Genomic DNA, 19441 nt, shown 5'->3' with positions numbered 1-19441 from the left:
ACACCCCAAAGCGCTCCAGGGGTGGGTGTGGCCGTGAGGCCGAAGCTGATAGATTGAACTCTGACAAGGCCGGCTGAACACTCCCCCAGATTAGCTATTGTCGCCCCAGCGAGGTGCAGGTGCAGAGCTTCCTGTGCTGAGATGACTGGCCTGGTGCAGATGACTCAGTGGCATGTGTCACAGTTATCAGACATAGTCCGTGTGGCTGGGTCCCTGCAGAAAGCCTCCAACCACAAGCAGACCAGATGGGGGCCACAGTCCCTGGGGCTCCCTGCCCTGAGCCGAGACTTGGGGACCCTGCAGGAACAACAGGTGTGAGTGGGGGCAGGGGGGTGGGACCGAGAGGGAGGGTGGTGAGATGCTCTCCATTGTTTCTATACCAATCGCTTCTCATTTTCTCTTCTGCAGCCTTCAGCCCATTACATGCGATGTCCTGACATCCCCCAAGCTGGAAAGCCCAGGTCAAAAGTACCGGGCGTCCCAGCTGTGTGGGCCTCTTTCACCCTGAACGCGAACCACAGCCCCTGAGAGTGATATATTCCAGCCGAGACATGGAGCCACCCTGGGCACTTCCCCTGTGTGAGACTGGCCTCATTGTTCCCCCTGCCCTGCCACCGTGAAGACACTTCCTTGCTACAATGAAAGCACCCGCCTGGCTCTCACACTGGCGTGGTGCACAGTGGGGAGAGGCCCGGGAAGCTGGAAGCACCCGCAGCTCCCAGTAGGCTGGCCATGTGCAGCAGGGCCCGCTCTTCCTCACGGACGGGGACAGCATGGAGAGTGGTTTGGGACACGAAGCGGTGCAGAGGGCTGTATCCCGTGCCGGGGGTCCCATCTCAGGCCCTGTGTAGGAATGTAAGGAGAGGTCGGCCTCCTTGGGACGGGGCAGGGCAGGCAGCGTGCTTGGGGCAGCCACACCTGTAGCAGCAGTGGGGGGTCATCAGAAGGGAGGGGGTAAGATGAGCCTGGGGCGGACTGGGGACCCACAGATAACTGGGCGACTGCAACCTGAGCGATGACGCTGGGCGGCAGTGACGCTGGGCAGCAATGACACATGCGCACGGCCTCCACTTCCCTCACTGTTCTCCGTTGCATTGCCTACACTCCTCGTCAGGTTTCCATGGAACCAGGACACCAGGGCGGACGGAAGGGGACGGAACCAAGAGCCAGGAGCCCGGTGTCCTGCTTCTTCACCTTCCTTGGCCAGCTCGAGGCACCTCGGCTCTCCTGGCATCTGTTGAAATTATAATCTGACCTCCTACCTCCAAGGGTTGTGGCAAGATCCAAATGAGATTAGGTTTAAAAAAAAAAAAAGAAGAAGAAGTTTCCAGAAAGGTCACTAGGCAAATGGAAGAGGTTGTTTTCACCAACTAGACAAAACAACCGAAAAGTGAAACAGATTCTTTTGGTAAAACCTGTATTAGCTGCTGAATCAGAGCTCTGCCCTGGAGTCCTCGGTGACTGTTTTCCCCAGGGTTTTACCCAGAGCCAGTCATTCCTGGGGCCACTGCGCCACGGGCCACACAGTCCGTCCCAGTCTCCGCCTGGCCTCCTGCCTCTGGGACCAGGTGAGCCGCAGGCTCCTCCCGCCAGCTGACTTCAGCAAGTGCTCAGGTGCAGCAAGGTGAGGCTGCCAAGAGATGCCTGCTTTTCACTGGGGGGTTCTAGAAGACCCCACTGTCTGCGGAAGCCAAAGGAATGGGGTTGGGGGTAGAATGACACGCAGCGGGGTTGGCACGTTGGACAGATGGACTGTCCCGTGTCCGTCTGTGTCATCAGAGTCCCACTCATCTCAGGAGAGACACATGGCCCTGCCGCTATAACAAAAATATATATATTATCACGTGAAACTCGTAAACAGGCCCTTCTGGAAGCAAGTAGTCTGAATAAATGGCGAGACCAATGACGCCAAAGGAAGAGAAGATATCGATGTTCGCTTTTGAAACCCAGAAAACCAGAGCTTGGGAAGGTCTGCGTCAAAATTCAGTGTGAGGATGGCAGACAGTCGGATCTGGTTCAAACCGTCCCCGTTCTCGCGTGCTCAGGGTCTCCGTCATGTTTGCAGTGTCTCTCAGCCAAAAGAAATAGGCGCGGTCCAGCACAAATAGCGCCCCTTTTGTATTACAAAATATCTTATTACAGAGTCAGGAGCATGTCATTCTGTAACATAACACTATCACACTCACGCACACCATGTGACATTTTAGGTGAAATGTTCAAATTAAAACTGTAAGTTATTTTACCCCACCAGCCACACTCAAGCAGGCCTTACTTCTGCCGGGCCCTGTGTAATGATTGTTCTGCTCACTGAGTAATTAGGTTACAGGCATTTGTGTCTCAGGAAGACAGTGGACACTTAAAAAGTAGTAATACACAAAAGGAAAAATAGTACCTTTTTCGTTCTAAAATAGCCACTGACTAATGGGCGTGCACACCTCCTGGGACTGACAGTGGACCCCCCCCACACCCCCTTTTCCCATTTTATTCTGATTTTCCTGCCATAGCTGCTTTTTGCTTAGCAACTTTCTGAAACCCAGCCTTGCAAAGATACGTCATTAAAAGGAACGTGACATGACCCAGAGTTGAAAGTGACCCTTGTCAAGCTGGTCGCTCACACACTGTCTGGCAGATACAGCATCACTGGGCTCTCCTAGGAAACTAGAAAATCTGAAAAAACAAAACCACCTGCAGGGCCCGTGTGCGTTCTCTGTTGCACCCTGGGGTGCTCCACAGCTCAGAGTGGGAATTACTGGTCTCACAAAACACGGCTGGGCTGGGCGACCAAAGGCCCAAGTTCAAGTCCTGGCGTGGCCCCATCAGGCTGTGCAACCTTAGGTCAAGCAGGCCACTGGTCTGGCTTCAGCTCTCCATCTGGGGAAGGAAGGCGAGAGTCACTGAAACCACCTCTCACTTGGAATTCCCTTCTGCAAAGAGATCAGCCCAGAGGGACTCACACGCATGTGCAAAAGGACGGAGAGAAAGTGAGACTCGACTGCTCTGGCTCCCGAGCGTCAGTCCCAGGTCCCGTCAGGAGAACACACGTGTGCCGCGGCTGCGGGAATTCCTCTTCCGACCTGACACGGGGTCCTGCCTGCCCCAAGGAATTCTGTGCTCAAGTTCATCCGGATGATTCTGTTGCCTGGACTAATCTGGGCATCGTTTCCTATCGACACGATCCTCCCTACGGGAGCTCCTCACAACCCACAGCACACGTCAGCACAAAACATCTGTGCATAGGAAACATCGACTCGCTCTCTGCTCTTCACGACACTTCTGCACACCCTCTGACCCCTTTAACTCGATGTCATCCAAGTGGGTTTAGTTCCCCGTCTCTCACCAGGAGGCCACGGGGCCTCGCCTGTCATCGTAGAGCTCCTGAGCTCGCCCGGCGCAGTCGGCACCCCGCCTCCAGCCGTCCCTCGGCCAAAGATACACACACATGTTCATTTTCATAACGCTTTTTTTAAAGGCTCCTCCAGAGAGCTGCATTTTCTTTGACACTTTGGCCTCTATAACATACAAGTTCAGGGTCAAGATTTCAAGAAATAACGAAGGGGCAGCTGCTCTGTGCTGGCCTCGCTCCCCCCACCCCGCTCACTACAGCAAAAGGGGACGCGAAAGTCCAGTGCAGAGAGTCTGTCTTTCTCCCCGCACTCAGCTGCAAGCCCCAGGGGCCATTTGGAAGGATGGTCACTGATGAGCTACTTTTTTTTTTTTAATGAAAAAAGAATCTTAAAACAATGTCTGCAGAGTCAAAGTTTAGCTCTATCACAAAGCATCTCCTTCTCAGCGAGGTTCGGGTGCCGGTTACAAAGTTCAGTATTTGGATTTAGAATTCCTTTTTTCTTTTTTGGCTATTTATACAAGCACCATAACCCACGAAGTACAGCAGCTATCTCACGGGCCTAGTTCTCCGTGCTTGCAAACATTAAAAATCACACTTGCGGTGCATAAAACTTTTATAATGATCTCACCCACAAATATAAATTGTATCCCACACAGGACAGAAAGACCTAGAAGCAGACGCAGAGACCAGCTGACTGTGAGCACAGAGTCGTAAATTCACAACACTCACAGCTTTTTAATGACCCCATTATAGACGGGGCTGATTTCCACTTGATTTATGGGATTTTGCAGCCGGGTCCAAGAATGTCCTTGGAAAACTAAACATTTTAAGAACAACAACATATAGTTTGGATTTTCATGAAAATGTCCATGATGTTGGGGCACTGACGTGACCTGGCATGCGCAGCCCGCTGTTACCGGGGACTCCCTAAAACCACCACAGCAAACTGGAGCAGTCCGCCAGGCTCAAGACAGCCACGTCATCGGCACACACGGTGGCCTCCTGGGGAAACCGTCCAGTCGAGCAGGCAAAGTCCTATTTGTTGTAGGACAGACAAATCTGGACTCAAAATCCTCCCAAAGTGATGAGACAGCTAAGCCACTCCTCCCTAGCTACGTAGTCACATCTGGGACTTCAATCCTTGGAAGCTCGGCTTCTCTGTTTTAAATAAAGTTTTTATTGAGCCCCTCTCATGCACTAAGCCCTGTGCTGAATGTTGGCATAAATCGTCTCATTTTAGCCCCAGTGCTCCCGCACGGTCCCTGGCTTAGTCCGGTTTCTCACACGGAAAGAGTGGGACACGGAGATCAGCCTGACAAAGAATGAACGGGGCGTGGCTTGCCTGCAGGCAGTCTGACTCCAGAGTTCTTGTCTGGGCCCTTCCCCTGAAGCCCTTCCCTATAAAATGTGAGTAACTGGACCCACTTCAGAAGATGACGCATTGAAGCGTTGGGTCCAGGACGGTGCCTCTTAGATTTCTTTTATGAGATCAACTATCTCGTCCACTATCACTGTCTGTAACTCAGAGCATCGGTCAAGTTCGGGTGCCAGACTCCACCCATGCTGGGCGAGGATCCACCTAAGATTCCTTCTTGCCCGCATTTGGGCAGAATCCCCCCACACTGGAATCAGAAGGCGGTGAACCTTTGCCCCGTGCACCCTCAGCCCTTCAGTCCTAGCCTTCTAGGGTCACAACTTTCAGGTTTTCCAGGACGGTCCATCTCAGCTTCAAAAAGAAAGCCTGTGTCTCTGCCGGGACCCCAGATAAATCCAGCGGTGACTTACACGGGGGTGCAGACAGGCACTGGCCGAGCACCCGTGCACAGTGGGTCCAGAACATCCTAGTGAACTTGCCCCGAACGCCGCCCTCCTCACCCCTCTGGGCTCAGGAGGAGACACACGAGGAAAGGCAGTGGCAACCAGAGGGACCAAGTGCTGCTGAGGGAGATGCCGAAACCACGGGTGGGAGCCTGGGGTCAGGGGTCAGGGAAGTCTTCCTGGAAGATGCCACCTCTGAGCTGGCACAAAGCCTGGGGAGGGAACCAGAAGAAAGTGCCGGAGCAGCCGCACAGGAAGGCCCGGTGATGCCACAGGGCTGGCGTGGCCATCCGGACGGCAAGACCCAGCCTGAGCACCTGGGAGGGGGCGGGGTTCGGAGGGCCGAGCTCGGGGAGGGCAGGGCGGCTGTGTTCCCCAGCCCCAGCTCAGGAGGGGTAATTCTCCCCAAAGCTTCGATAACACGATCCTTACTATGAGTTTCCTATTCTTTTCTAACACTAAGAACAGGAACGAGAAGGGGGACAGGCGTGGCAGGAGCCAAACGTCATACCAAGGTGGGGCACTGGCCACCCACTCAGTGAGCAGGCCCCACTAAGTTCCCCGCCCCCCGAAAGCTGACACCCTCTGTGGCTGCAGCGTCAGCCCCGAAAAGGGAAAGGACTCGGAAGAACGCAGCTACACTCCTCCCTGTGGTGGATACCGCCCCGCCGGGAATGAGTAAGGAGACTGGAGAATGAACCAGGCAAAGGATGTGCTGTTAAAACGTGTGGCGTGAACCCCGTTCTGCTGCGAAAGGCAGGACGTTCCAGGGCCCTCTGCTTTCTTTTCCCCAAAACCCAGCCCAAAGGAGTGAACACTCAGTACCCCAAACACTGTCCTGCCAGCGATACCTGGGTGGGTCTGGTTAACACGCTCGCTGTATGTTTCTGTACACACAGAGCAAAATTCCATTGAGTGAAAAGCACTCCCTATCTTGAGGGAAAAAGCAAACAATAATAATTTCCCTTTCCTCTGAGTCTAGCAGTTAATTTCCATGCTGGACAATTTTTTTTAATAACTTGGGATACGCCGTGGGATTTTCAGTTCTCATTTGGTTTTGAACCCTACGTTATAATTTTCCTTCTAGCTCAGATGGATCTTTTATCTGCTGTTTCCTTAATACCCCTGCTAATCTTACGGCAGAAAAGCTTCATAATTTGGAAAGGAGACGCTTAACAAGACCCGACGCTGATTGTTTGCACAATCAGAACATCTAATTGAGCTACCGTATTCTAAACCACGCTTGCAGGCAGGGAGATAATTTTTCCTCCATTTCTCATTTTATCAGAAAATTAACCTTCATTTAAAACACTGTGGTCTGAAACACTTTTACAGCTACATTCTCTCTGCCTTTCACAAGAATTTGAATTTTAAATTTGCCATCCGGGCTCGAAAAATGAAACGAACTGCGGATGTTTCCAGGACCAGGTGTTGGTGATCAAGCAGAACACAGAGTGTGACCAGTGGCCAAAGCGCTGAGACTGCCAGCCAAGGGGACTGGGTCACTGGGTCTCTTCCCATTGTCCCCACCTTCGGGGACATAATGAGGCTCTGACCCCGAACTGTGATCTTTCCATCCAAGAACCACAGGGGCCCACGGATACCCCGTTTCATTTGTCAAGTGCCTCCACACGGGCTCCATGGCGGTGACGCAGGGTTGGCTGCAGGACAAGGGAGCTTAGGTAATTCACTTCACCAGCAGCAGGCTCAGCACTAGCCACGCCCAACACACATGGAACTAGGACACACCCAAGTTCATCTGGGGTCGCCTTGTCTGGCAACGTTCTGAAAAGATGTCCAAACTTCAGTCTCAGGGGTTGCTGACATTTCTTGCAATGATCAGCCCACCTCCCTCGTGTTTCTGAAGCTTCTGAGAGAGGGCGAAAGATAGAAACGACACATTTGCAGTCTGGGCTGACTGGGCCCGCCCAAATAGGTACGCCCAGCTTCTAGCCCCCAGTACCCCCGAACGTGACCTTATTTAGAAATAGGGTCTTCTGCAGATGATTCGAGTTAAATTCTTTCAGATGGGCCCTGGTCCAATATGACAGGTGTCCTAGTGGGACATTTGGACACGGACACGCAGGGGAAATGCCATCTGAGGACAGAGGCAGAGAGCAGAGAGCAAGCCGAGGACCACGGAGGATTCACGGCACCCCCAAAGCTCAGAAGAGGCAGGAAGCCTTCTCCTCCCCCTTTCAGGGGCGAGGCCTGCCAGCACCTGACCCAGACCGCCGGCCCCCGCAGCCATGGAAGGGCGGACTTGGTGTTCGAAGCCGCCCAGTGTGAGGTGCTTTCTTACACTCTTAGGAAATAATACGGCCTCTCAGCTACATCTTCCCTCTGCCCCACGCTGCTGTAAAGGAAAACGGGGGTCCAGGTCCACCGTCCCCCGCGCCCCTCACCCAGTGCTGTCCCATGGAGGTCTGGGCCTAGGAGGTGCATTACTGCTCAGATCAGAAATGACACCCCACAGGCCTGCTAAGGCCATCACCATGGAAACCAGGGGCGAGGTCCCCGGAGGTCGCCTGGCTATGGGCCCACTCCTTCCCCAGAGTCTCAGCCCGCGGACCACCCCACCCCCAGCTGCGCTCCCATTCCTGGGACCTGCCCTTAGGAAGCTCCTCCTCACTTCACAGAGGAGCAGCTCTTGACCCCAAGGATGCAGAAGAGTTAAGCTCCGTGGTCCCCACCTGCCAGCACTAGCCTCTCCCACAGCCAGGATCTGTGCAGACCACCAACAGTTTCCCTCGGGTAGTTCCCTAAACCAGCACCCAGGGCGTCCTCTCTGCTCCGGGACCCTGGGAGACAATTTACAAAGTGGGTTGGAAGAATCCCTGGCATCTGAATCGCCTGTGGTTCTTGATAAAATGCAGATTCCTGGGCTCCACCCCAACCTAGTCTAGAAACTGCCTTTTAAAAGGATCTTAGTGGTCTAGAGCCTTGATTTGGAAGCCCCCGGCACAGACCAGTGCTTCCCTTGCTCCTGCGTGAAACGGCCTGAGGGCGTGGAGGCAGCTCAGCCCTGCCAGGGACAGGGCTCTCACCCCCTCCCACCAGCCCATCCTCCCCGGCACACAGGACAGCTTCCCACGTGTCCACCCTGCCCCCTGCCCAGGGACCTTCATCCCACAGGCAAAGGCATCCCTTTGCCATTGAACTTGACCCCGGTGCCCTTTCTCAGTGAAGACTTTGGGTGTTTCTAGTCAAAACAAACCACCCCCACTCTTCTCTACCGTCACAGCCCCGACAGATCACCTTTGACATTGGCCAGTCTACACCTGTCAATCAAACACTCCCTGGGTCCAGAGATGGACCTCACTCCCAACACCTGTGCCCCAGTAACTACTGAGGCTTGTGCTGATCACCAACACATATTTCCTGAAGTTAGTTTGATGATGTAATTCAAATAAGGTATTTCATCTTGCTAGAATTTAACAGTCCACATAACTCGCACTTCTCCATCTGTGCACCTGCCCTAGTGTACCCGCTGAGACAGACAGACAGACAGACAGACGGCGGCCTCCCATTGCTGCCTGTGCTCCTGCCTTTCCCTGCCCTGCTGCTCCTCCCCTCTGGGCGGGAAGGAGACACACACCCACCAAGCAGACCACCGCTGAACTCGGGGCCACGGCCCCAAACCCCACAGGGCTCTGTCAAGGTCGCAGCCACGGAGGGAGCCGTCCAGCCCTGGGTGACCCAGTCCAGAGTGACGTTACAGAGGTGAGGTGCACCTAGTCTGGTCGTCACCCTTGACGAGGCACAAGAGAGGATGATCCTCTGAGGGGCTTTTGCTCATAAGCCACAGGATCTAACATCACTGAGACTGAGTTCCATGGCCCCAGCCCAAAACAGCCAGTGAGTTTGCTTAAGGGGACCACGCAGCCTCTGAGCCTCAGCCTCCTCATCCGCCATGTGGGCGTGAGAGGGGCCTTTGAGACAGAACGTTGGACGAGAGGTGCTCAGCTCTGGACAACTGCACGATGTTATTAAGGGAAGGGGGGCGTGGAGCAGAAGGGAGACTAAAAATCGAGGCCCCACAGGAGGGCTGCCGCCGGGCCAGCTGTCCACAGGGCCCAGCCTGCAGTTAGCCTCAAGCAACTTTTGCAACCATTCTCATTGTTCTGAGGGCCGGACCCCAGGAGCTGAGGTTCAGCCGCCCGCGTTGCGAGGACATTTCAGACAAGGACACTGACAGACCAGGGTTGGGGTGTGACCCAGGAGGCCGGGTGTGGCTAGAGCAGCCGAAGGGAGCGGAGCTCGGGTCTCATCGCGGAGCTTGGGCAGTGAGGGGCTCCCGAGGGACGATAAGATGGAGGTCCTGCACTCTCTTCCTGGGACCCCAGTCTGGGATCTGTCCTCAGAAGGCACCCCTGGGCATTCAAGCCTGGTAGGACCCCGTGCCCTCCCCGGCCAGTCCCTGAAGAGGACTGGGCCACAGACACCCCAGTCTCGTGCAGGCACGGTCCGCGGCCCAGGGCTGTCTGCAAACGCTGACAGACGCGTGGCCGGGCCAGGCCATCATGTCCGACCAGCACTCTCCGCTGAGGTGCACACGGCGGAGTGGCACGGGGACCCTGGGCTTCGGTTGCAATTTCCGAGCTATTTGGCCCCCAGATCCAACTGAAGTTGGGTCTTTTCAAGTGTTTTTAAAACAACCTGTGCTAATGACACCATGTCCTTGCTCACGTCCCGTAAGGGCCAAATGTTCAAAAACGGCAAATCAATGTGTCTGTCGTTTCCACGTGTGGTTTTAGGGGTGGGCGCACTTACTGTAGCTAAAACGCAACTGACTTTCCCGTGCAAACACCTACACTCGGGACTGGACGAGGTGTGCGTTGGAAAAGTTATCATCCATGTCTAAGGGAAAAGGGGGGCCCTTCGGCGCCGGGGGTGCGTCATCCCGACAGTCAGCAGCGGGCCGTGAACGCAGACAGAACAGGATGCTGTCCTCACGCCCGGCCCTCCCTCAGAGACAGCAGGCTGGGCGGCCTGCACAGCAGGATCCTGCACCTCCCCCGCTCCCTGGTCCCACAGGCGCCAAGGGCCGCGGCCCCATGTCCTCCGGGCCCGCCTCGTTTGGGGCCAGAATTCCAGCCTCCATGCACTTCCGCCCCTGGTCCCAGCTTTGTCCCCTCCCTTAAGGTGTCAGGAGTCCCTGGGAGGCCACCCCTGCCAGCCTGCGCCCCGCAGACTGCCACCCTGCGCCCCGCAGACAGACTGCCAGCCTGCGCCCTGCAGACAGACTGCCACCCTGCCCCCTGCAGACAGACTGCCACACCGCCCTCACACAATCCCACAAAGTCTCGTAGGTGGCAGGCCAGTGACTTCAGGCTCGCTGCCAATACCCTGACACCTCCTGACTCCGAGCCTTAACGTGAAAGCGCGGAGAGCAAACGGCCAGATCGACGGCCAGGCCGGGTCTTTGTGTTGCTCTGTTTGCAGACACATTAGACGAGGCCACAGGCAGGTGTGACCCTGGGGTGCACAGGATGGCAGGACCAGACACCCGTAGCTGGCCAGTGCATCCTCTCATGGTTTGGCCAGCGGTTCCATATTTCAGAGATCCTCCCACTGCAGGAAGAACCAGTTAAAAGTGGGAAATAAGAGCTGGACCGGCGATGGTCAGCACAGCATTAGGCTGAGAATAGCCGGCTCTTGGGCTACAGAAAAGTAATGCAAAGCCCCCCAGGGCTCGTTTGCTCTGCGTCTGCCCTGAAGGAGGGCAGAAAGAGCAGCCCTGGGCTGCAGGGGAGGCTAACTCTGTGGGCAGCTGTCCTTGCAGACCAGCAGGCAGGGTCTGTGGGTGGGAGGAGCCGGGTGAGGGTGGGGGTGGGATCAGCCTGCCCTGCCACCAGAGGCCTCCCCACCGACAGCTCACCCTGTCCTCAAACACGCTGCATTGGGCAACGTGTGAGCTGGGCCCTCGTCCTCAACAACCCACCCTGTAATCGCCACCTGCACACCTGTAACCACCACCTGCACACACACTGCCCCCCTCCATCCCCTGGGCCTGCTAAGAGAGGCCCTGGCCACATCCCTGCACCCTGCCCGTCTCTCTTTTCCTCTACAGAGCTTAGCACGGACAGGAAACGCGTGCTGAATAAATCGCGTGTGTCATTCGGGAATCCCGCCTACGCTCCCGTCTACGACCCCGGCATAGGGCGTAAGAAAGCGGGAGTGCAGAGACCCCGGCCTTACCCCCGCACCCTCGCACTCCTTCAGAGTCGGCTGGGCTGGTCAGGCTGTCCGAGACCGCCACACAAAGAAAGTCCTCACATAGCCAATACCAGGTCTCAGATAAACTCCTCTTTATTGTCACCAATAAAAGCTCCAGCTTATTTGCATGGCAAAGATTAGATTCTACTGGATGCCACCACCCAGATCGGTTCACAAAGAATTACTCAGCAGAGGAATTAGTGTGTAGGTTTAGTTTGGAAGTTCCTGGCTTCATAAGACTTAGTTTGGTTACTAGGAATTTTTCAGGACATTTTCTCTAGTTTAAAGACAGCTCTGGTCCAATCATTATTTTTCTCTCTCCAGAATTTCTACATTTATCGTCAGGATTTGTCGATGACATTTTCTCTAAGCAAAAGAGACTCCTCAGCCGACACTGTGTCTGTTCTAGACGTGAAAAGCTGAGCCTCTTCCCTCTTTGGTGCTGGAAAACTACATTTTGCAGTTGAATTCCCCCCCGCGAGTGAACTAGTAGAGCCAGCCTCCAGAGATAAATGCACCCCAAGATAAAGCTTTCATCCAAAGATGGAGTTTCATAACCCTGCATGAAATGCATTTTGACACCCAGAAAAGCTACACACCCACATAAATTGAAGGGAACAAGAAAACAGACTCAAATCACGAGCCTCCGTGGGCTTCTGTCCTTGGCCCACTGGTTCCCCTGCCTAAGGCTCAGCACCCCCATTTCCTCACACGGCTACTGCCCCCACGGGCTGTGGGTCCAGTGGGGAAAACAGGTAAATAAACCAGGAGAGCCAACAAACAGACAAACAGAAACGTACCAGATGCGTTAACACAGAAGGACAAACAGCGTAAGCCGCTGCCACCAGGCTGTCCCTGAAGAACCTGACTGCTAAGCCCTCCATCCCCCAGTTCCCGTCTCAGTCTCGGGAAAAACCCTCAGAGCCTTGCTTCTTCTGCGGTGTAACCTCCCGTACCATGCAGTCCAGATGCCGAGGGGTTAAACAGCGCTCAGAGAATGTGGTGGGGCCTTTTCACTCCTAGCCTCTTTCCCTGAAAAGATCCTGGAAGCTAACTAAAAACCCACAGCGGCCGACTTTTGCCCACAGACTTGGGATGACCTCCACCCATATGACAACGGGGCCCAATAACCCCGGGCCGAGTCCTGCTCCCAAGAACCCAAGGGTTAGATTCTTCACAAGGAGGCGTCACAATGTCAGCTGGCTGCCGGGACTGGAGAGATGCGCCCCCCCTCCCAGACAGCTTTCTGGGAGCCCACCACTCTGGGAGACCATGCCCACTTCCCTCAGTTTCTTCACAGCAGGCCTTGCACCCCTCGGTCCCTTCTACCAGGGGTTGGTGCAGGGTGGCTTTGCCCACGCACCAGGGCTGGAGAGAAACCGAGGCTCACAGTTTGCATTCCAGAATCTTTACCAACTAATAGGCCTGTCTGCCTGCTACGGCGGGAGCTCCTGCAAAAAGCAGCAGACGTGGTAGTGAACGTGGTTTCCGGGTCAGCTCCAACCGTTCCTACCTGCGTGCGACTCTCCTCCAGGACGGTCACCTTTCTGAACTTTCTCAGCAAACTAAACACGGGGACAACGGGCGAGGGTCAGCTAGGGTGCCGGGTGTGCCTGGACGGTGGTGAGCACCCACCAAGCGCTGGACGCAGCATCGTGAGCCAAGTTCTGGAGCCGGGTCAGTCCCCTTCTCACCTGTGATTCGACCACTTCAAACGACTTAGCTGGTTGTTGGAATAGCTGCGTGCGGTAACTGGTGCGCATTTCGGGGGGTGGGAAGGTCGTGGGCTGTTGGCATCCAATGGGACCATCTCAGCTCCGTGCTCACCTGGTCAGGGGCTGGGCCAGGTCTCACCGGTGCTGTGGCTGCACGTACCAGCGGCTTCCCAGTCCCCTGGGTCCCTATCTGTGCCCGCCCTCGGGTTTGGGACTTCTCTTCCCATGGGCCCTCAAGGAGCATCTGGGAGACCTGGAATACTGCTGGAGAGCGGAGGGCGGGGCGCGCTCTCCAGTCTTCCTTGACAGATAAAACAGCGAGGTGTGTAAAGCGTACCTTGTGAAAGGGGCCCCACACTCTGGTGAGTTATCACGTTCACCCCCTCACCTGTTTCACTTTTGTGCGTGGGGAAAACATTTCAGTTCTGGCCCCTCAGCAAAGCTCAGTTACTCGGTTTGCAGTGTAATCAGCCAGCTGCCGCGGCTGACAGGAGACCCTCAACCTCATTCCCCTTGCAGCTGCACGTCCGTGCCCTTGACCCACCACTCCCCGCCCCCACCCGGAAACCACTTCCCTCCTCTCTGTTTCCATGACTTTGACTTTTTTCTTAGATTCTGCCAGCGAGGCCACGCAGCACCGGGCTCTGTCTGACTTACCTCACTCAGCATCCGTGCTGGGCCCCACAGTGGCTGCTCTGGTCTGCACCCACCCACCACCCCAGGGCGCCCCTCTGTCACCTGTCAGGTCCGCCTCTCCGTGGGCTTGCTCCCAGGCTCAGGTGTGTCGGTGCCTCCTGGGGACACAGCTGTTCGGTTTCCTGTCCTCCCCTCCTCTCTTCCCTGGCTGTAGGGTCCCCATCTAGTTCCTTAAAGCCGTGTCCCTTGTGTACGAAGTGCTCTCGTTGGTTTTCTCAGAGGTAACACGAGAGGGCCAGAAAGGGCTACCTGCCCACTGTCCGCTGCCACTCGGCCACACAGCCCAGCCAGGTGACACGTCTAGAAGACAGCTCTGTACTGTCCCTTCTGCTCAGCAACCCCATCTGCGAGCCCCACGTCAAGCACCTGGACCCTGGAACAACGCAGTTGTTGGGGGCTCCAACGTTGCTGACCTACATCTTCACTTCATCAGCTCCTGCGCCTCACCTGCTCTTCTCACAGACCGCTTCGCTCCCCCAAATCCTGATGACAGGCTGTCATTCGAGTCCCCGGTTATTTGTTAACAGGCAGCTGCCAGAGCAGGCCCATGAAATCTCCGCGACCTCACAGGGGCTGGGAAACAACACCCGTGTCCCGAGGACGGCCAGGTGTCTGTGCGCCCCGCCCGGTGCGGTCCCGCGGGAGCACACGCCACGGGCCGGGGCCGCCCCCCCCCCCCCCACAGGCAGGCGCGTCTCCCAGGGGTGCTCCCTTGGAGGGCGTGGGCACGCGGGCCGGGGTTGCCTTGGGCTCTTTGTAAGCCATCCTGTATTTTATTTTTAAGTAACTACATCTAGATTGTTTCACATTTCCACTCAAATTCCCCAAAAAGTTCCTTTCCCTACGTCTGACTTCCCACTTTCTCCCCTTCACCCGGGGCAACACCTGAAGCAGGTGACCAACAGGTATGGCGCCAGTTTATTTCTCGTGACAGCGGTGAGTTTAAAGTTAGAGTAGAGGGAGTCAGGGTGGAATGAGCCGAGAGCAGGCAGGTGGCCAGGGCGCGTCCGTGCAGACAATGACAAAGGTGGGGAGGACGGCAGGCAGTCACAATGAAAGCCCGGCCACCGCACGGTCAGCGGAGGGAGCAGAACCTGCGGCCATCTGCACCTGCGCCGAGAAGTGCGGTCCTCCCCCTCCTCCCTTTCCCAGCGTCCAGCACGTCCCAACGCCCCTACCTACGCGTTCGCCTCCCCCTGAGAACCGCCACCCATTCCCCCCAATATTCCGAAAAACGCACGGTGGGCGGCGAGTTCACATTCCCTTCTTGAAGAGCACAGGACACGGAGTCATTTTCTTGGGACCTTGCTTGGTAGGACAGGGCTCCCTTTCTGCATCCATCATCTGTGCCTCCCCCTCCAACCCCCATCAACCTGCTGATGGTACGTGAGCTGTCCTGGTCCCCATATCCAAAAATGAGTGAACAGCTCGCGCTGAGAGAAGCCGGTGGCATTTACGAAAGCCTGCAGCAGTCCCCTCCCCACCGCTGCCGAACAGAAATACACTTGGACAAAACAGGCGATGGAACGTGGACTCACTCGAAGTTAAAAAAATACAGTTACTCCGAGCTGCGTTATCAACTTACAGAATTCTGCCCAACTCGTCTCTCCTAGAGAGAGTTATTTTAGGGGTCACTGGAACGAAGAATATCACGCTTTTTATATATGTGCAAGGATGCCACAAATATGGCTGCTACCCGGAGAAAAAGGCAATAATGCTGCCTCTTTTCTACGAGACAAAGGCAGCTTCCTATTTTCGTGTTAAAGGCTTGTCAAGACACTTATATTTTTCATAGCATTAAAAGTTGGAGGGTTTTTATTCTGCTTAATTGTCCATTGAGATTTCAAAACCAAGTCTGCCTCCTTGCCAAAATATCTTAGTAATAAGAACATCTCACATGGGCTTCTTATAATAGGTTTTCTCGTGGGATCTAACCTCCTGGCATCTGCTTTGTTATGATATTATAACAATAATTAACATTTAGCATTTACTGTATAGCCAGCCTTTGATCCATATTTTTAACACAATATAACAACAGTGCTCTTTCACACAGCATCTCTCAGCCCGGCCCTCGCAGGCGCTGGCAGCATCATATTATAACCCACGATAGTTGCATTTTCTCTGACACCCTCCCAACACCCCCGCAGGTCTGCCCACAGCAGGCGTCCTCCTCGGTGGGGTGGGGAGGGCGGGGAGAAGAGAGGGGAAGGAAGGTCAAGTGAACTGCCAGCCCGCGAGACAAGGGGAGCGAAGCCAGGCCCAAAACCCGGTCTTCTTGGCCAGAGACTCTGTGCTTCGATGCACCTACTGTTAGATCCAGGTGGTGGGGAGGAAGAAGTCAGAGGCACAGACTTGCACAGATCCCGAAATTAATCCTAGAACAAAATTCCGATTGCGTTGTACGATGCCGGCTCAGCAAATATCATTGAGCTTTGTGCCCCCACTAGGTCCCTACTAAGTCCCCTCCCAGTAGAGAGAGGGGAGAAGAAGGCAGATGAGTGGCCTCGAGGGTTGTAACGTCCTGATGCTAATCAGGGTGACGACAGGCCCCAGGCAACCACACTCACACTTACACACTCGGCTGTGTGCACGGCCGGCGTGGGTCAGTTTGCCCAAGGCTGCGCTTGGACCGGCTATTATGGACCCTTTTGCTTTTCCCCTGTGGGTCCCCACTCAACTTCTCGGCATCTTCCCAGGGAAAGACACATGTCACCATGTTAAATTTGGGGGAGTAACTAGTCGTGATGGGAAACCAGAGGAAGCCGGTTGTCCCTCAAATTCAAAGCGATGAGCCTGGCCAGGATAGAAAAAGTAAGCGTCTAATTAGTTGATGAGTGCCCGATGGAGATGTAAAAATGTTCATCCAATCTTAGCTCCACTCTGATTTACAGAATCTCAGGTCAATGGCCAGGCGAGGGCCTGGGTCAGACTGCGCTCGCCGTGAGAAGATGCTCGGTTACCTCCGAGGAGTCCCGGTAACGGCTGCGGCGTGAGCGGGGCTGACACGGGACTCCAGTGCGGATGAAATGGCACCAAAGCCACCACAGCTGGCCCACGCTGACGTGGCACAGGGTGGCCGAATCATTTAACACGCCCGCACCCCTATGGGGCCGGCGCTGCTCCCCCTCCACTTGTGGGTGAGGAAACTGAGGTTTGCAGAGTGGGGTGCGCTGCCCCAGACCCCAGAGCCAGCAAGGAGGGAGCAGGTGCAGACATACTCACAGGCATTGATTCACGCAGCTTCTGCTGCGGACAGAAAGTAGTTTAGGTGTGTTAACGAAATGATGGCTGGTAGTTATAGCAGGAAGGTAGCAGGCAACTGTTTTTTTAAAGACCTATGTATTTATTTTAAGAGAGAGAGGAAAAGAGGGAGAAAGAGGAGAGAAACATCGATGCATCCTACACGCCCCATCCAGGGACGGACCCGCAACCCAGGCATGTGCCCTGACCAGGAATCGAACCGGTGACTCTTCGCTCTGCAGGATGATGCCCAACCCACTGCGCCACACCGGTCAGGGCAGTTCACGGGCATTTATTGCTGACGCTGTGCCAGGCTCTGTTCTCTACTTCACATCTGTCAGTTGACCTTAAGACAACCCTGCCAGGCCTAAATATTATCCCCATTTAATGGCTGAAGAAACTACCGTATTTTTCGGACCATAACACACCCCTAGGTGTTAGAGGAGGAAAATAGGAAAAAAAATTGTGAAGCGAAAAATGTGGTAAAATATTTAATAACATCCTTCAAAGCAGAAATCCTGTAGTGAGCCAGGTAAGCTACATTTGGACTATACAGGACACACCCCCATTTTCCTCCCAAATTTGGTGGGGGGTGCATCTTATCATCTGAAAAATACGGTAAGCCTCAGGGTAATGCCACCAGCAAGTGGTTTCTTTAGTGGATCTGTTTGCAGGAAGCACTCTGCTGTGCCCCCTCCCTCTTCTCAACAAGAGTGGCAAAGGCAAGACAGTATCGTGTGTCTGATCTGATTCCGAAAGAGCGGCCCCGCTAGAGAAGGCAGGCTCAGGTCCACCTGGATGATTCTTGTTCATCCCTTCCAAGCACGTGAAATGCCACCAAACAGTTCTGTGATCCTTCACGGTGCTTCCATCACAAATAAGACCAACCGCTTTCAGGAAATGAGTGATTCAATAAAGCACGTATCAGGGCCCGTCCAGCAAGACCACGAGAATGCACCCAGTTCAAGTTTAAAGTGAATTTTCACCAGATTTATATGCTTACCAACCCCATATGCGTCTTGCGGGACCTTCGTTCTAGGAGCTTCTCATTCCAAATGTAAACAAGAGTAATAGCGCCCACCAGAGCAGATCTCTGAAAAGGGGGGCTCTTCATAACAAAGCACAGAGCCAAAACATGGGCCTGGCTGTGCTCCCGTGGCCCAGGGTGGGTTGGAACCCGGAAGCATCGACGTCAACTCCTCGGCAACGTTATTATCCCCGGGCAGCCCAGCCGCCGGTCCAGACGGAAAATGGGAGACCACAGCCTTGAGAAACCCAAGGAGAATGTATTTGTCCCCTGGGGCGGTGAGCTAAGAAAAGTCTTAAGTACTTTCATTTGCAGAGAACTTGGAGTCTGGGCACATTGGTACCAACCTGAGTTGCTGAGTTGACTCGTTTCATCTCAGAACTTTTGGCCATTTGCTTAAACTTGAAAGTGGTCACAGGGGTCTGGTGTAAGTCGTTAGCACTTGTCCGTGTGGGGTGGCCATCTTGGGGTTCCCGACAGCACAGCGTCCCCTGAAACCACTCTAATGGGAAGGGGGTGTGTGCCGTTGTCTTTCCAGAAAAGGAACGCATGGAGCCAACCCTGTCTGATACAAAAACCTGTGCCGCAGAAAGCAGTGGACGAGGTTGTGGGTGGTCTGAGCAAGAAACGGACGCTGTTTGTGTGGACCCTGAAACCAAGGAGATGTCGAGAGGCCCGACCCGCGAGCGCGTTGACAATTCAGCTGGATCCGAGGACCACAGAGCGTGCGGCGGAGGCAGACGCCGACAGGGAGGTGGTGTCCCGGGAGGCAGAGTCCTGATCGGAGGAGAGGCATCTGAGCGCCCCATGTTCACAGCTAAGAAACCCGCAAGCTGGCTTCAGACAGATGTTCAGGGTCTGTCACCAAAACATGAAGCGGGGGTTGGGTTTCTTCACTGAGCCAGCAGCACCTTTGTGGGAACCTTCCAGGGCCGCCTCTTCCTGGGTGGTACAAGGGAGACAATCGGACTGCTTCTCTGGCTGCTGGAAAATTCAGGGGGTGGGGGGGAATGCTCCCTCTGAAGCCCTGTGCCTGGGGGACTCTACTCGGTAGCCTTCCCTAAACTCCCGGTGGGCACCAGCTACCCACAGAGGTACAAACGCCAGCAAACACAAGGAAAATGAAACCAGGATAGAAAAAGGAGGGGAGGCTGCTCCAAGATTCAGGGGGAGAGTGGAATTCACAGGCAAATCAAGAAGCGCCTCCCCCGGCCCTGCTCAGGAGTGTAACGCAGAAAGCTAGTTCAGATGTTACCTCCGGTTTGCAACACGATTTGTTTGGCGAAAATGTTGGTGAATCGAGGTCATTGAAAGCTAAATGTCACAATAAGAATAAATTGGTTACGTGGTGTAGGAAGCTGCACTTGGTTGAAAACACTC

The sequence above is a fragment of the Desmodus rotundus genome, chromosome 5 (assembly GCF_022682495.2).
Source record: "Desmodus rotundus isolate HL8 chromosome 5, HLdesRot8A.1, whole genome shotgun sequence".
In the NCBI taxonomy this organism is placed as follows: domain Eukaryota; kingdom Metazoa; phylum Chordata; class Mammalia; order Chiroptera; family Phyllostomidae; genus Desmodus; species Desmodus rotundus.
The sequence above is the reverse complement of the archived record's forward strand: the minus strand, read 5'-3'. Positions refer to the sequence as shown.